The following is a 2,359-nucleotide window of genomic DNA, read 5'->3' as shown; positions in this document are numbered from 1 at the left end:
AGTTTTTCTGTAGACAAGTATCTACATAAGATTGTTCAATTGATTGATTTATATCAAACAATTTTCATCATATTCATTTTATTACAATATTTTATAAATTTTAAAGAATATGACAAAATAAAAAAGCAAAAGATATTGCAGGTATTAAAGGGGGGCTCTGGGAGGAGTTTCTTTACAAAAGTAATACAAGAATGTGATTTAATTCTATTTACTTAAAATATGTTTTTTAAATGTTAACAAATTCAGATTAAAGGAAATCATGTATCTTTTCTTATCATAATGCCATAAAACTTAATCATTAAAAAAATCATGTGATCATTTCAGTAGATGCTGAAAAAGCATTTTACAAAGCTCAGCATTCCTTCATTTTAAAAGTCTTGGGAGATCAGGAATTCACAGTCCATACCTAAACATAGTAAAAGCTGAAACTGCCCGCAGTTTCAAGAATGGGGTTCTCCTCAGCCAGGAGGGAATAAGGGACCTGAAATAAAGGGTTAGAAATGCAAAGAGAAAATACGAAGCCAAGTTGCGTCCCAGTCAAGTCTCCACTTTACTGAGAATAAACCAGGATTTTTATAGTCACAGGAGAAACTGAAAACAAGTCTCTAGATTACACTACAAAGAAAGTTCAGGTGCCAAAGTCCCCAGGTTCAGAAGATCTTCATACTGGTTAGCTGGTGTACTCAGGCGGTGGGCATGCTCAGGAGGCTTCTTCAAAGACAAACAGTCAACAGAGAGCATCTGTCTTAGCTCCCAGGTGTTAGCCCCCAAGCAAGTGAAGAGGGAAGGTAACAAAAAGCAATATGCAGCAAACCAGTAGCCATCGTCAAACTAAATGGAGAGAAACTTGAAACAGTCCCACTAAAATCAGGGACTAGACAAGGCTGTCCATGATCTCCCTGTCTATTCAATATAGCACTTGAAGTTCTAGACAGAGCAATTAGGCAACAAAAGAATGTCAAAGGGATACGAATTGAAAAGGAAGAAGTCAAAATATCACTACTTGCAGGTGATATGATTGTATACTTAAGTGACCCCGAAAATTCCACCAGAGAACTCCTAAAGCTGATAAACAACTTCAGCAAGGTGGCTGGATATAAAATTAACTAAAACAAATCAGAAACCTTCCTCTACTCAAAGGATAAAAGGAATGAGAAAGAAATTAGGGAAAGGACACCATTTATAATAGTCACAAATAACATTACCTACCTTGGTGTGACTCTAACCAAGCAGGTCAAAGATCTGTATAACAAGGAACTTCAAGTCACTGATGAAAGAAATCGAAGATCTCAGAAGATGGAAAGCTCTCCCATGCCCATGAATTGGCAGGATTAATATAATAAAAATGGCCATCTTGCTGAAAGCAATCTACAGATTCAATGCAATCTGCATCAAAATTCCACCTCAAATCTTCATAGAATTAGAAAGAGCAACTTGCAAATTCATTGGGAATAACAAAAAAGCTGGGATAGCAAAAACTATTCTCAACAATACAGGGACTTCTGGGAGAATCACCATCCCTGACATCAAGTTGTATTACAGAGCAATAGTAATTAAAAAAAAAAAACTGTATGGTTTTGGTACAGAGACAGGCAGGAAGATCAATGGAGTAGAACTGAAGACCCAGAAATTAACCCACACACCTATGGTCACTTGATATTTGGCAAAGGAGCTAAAACCATTCACTGGAAACAAAGACAACATTTTTAACAAATAGTGCTTGTGGTCAGCATGTAGAAAAATGCAAATTGACCCATTCTTATGTCTTGTACAAAGCTCAAGTCCAAGTGGATCAAGGACCTCCACATAAAACCAGATGGGGAAGAGCCTCCAGTACAGAGACCCAGGGGAAAACTTCCTGAACTGAACACCAATGGCTTATGTTGTAGGATCAAGAATTGACAAATGGGTCCTCATAAAATTGAAAAGCTTCTGTAAGGCAAAGGACACTGTCAATAGGACAAAACGGCAACCAACTGAGTGGGAAAAGATCTTTACCAATCCTATATCTGATGGAGGGCTAATATCCAATATATACAAAGAACTCAAGAAGTTAGACTCCATAGAATCAAATCACCCTATTAAAAATGGGGTATAGACACTGGGAGTAACTGGGTCCAGCGGGACCAAGCACACAAGACTCTGCCAGCCCAGTGACTCCAATTCCTTCTGGTCTGCCTGGGCTGGGGACCAGAGCAGATGTTGGGTGCAAGCTCCACAGCCAGTCCCACAACTCCCAGAGAAAGCTCCACTCCCAGGTGCTCTGACACACCTAGGATCAGAGACCTTGAGCTCAAGCTCTGCAGCCAGTCCCACAACACCCAGAGGAAGCTCCACTCCCAGGTGCTCTGACACACCC

This window comes from Mastomys coucha, chromosome X (assembly GCF_008632895.1).
Source record: "Mastomys coucha isolate ucsf_1 chromosome X, UCSF_Mcou_1, whole genome shotgun sequence".
Taxonomy (NCBI): domain Eukaryota; kingdom Metazoa; phylum Chordata; class Mammalia; order Rodentia; family Muridae; genus Mastomys; species Mastomys coucha.
The sequence above is the reverse complement of the archived record's forward strand: the minus strand, read 5'-3'. Positions refer to the sequence as shown.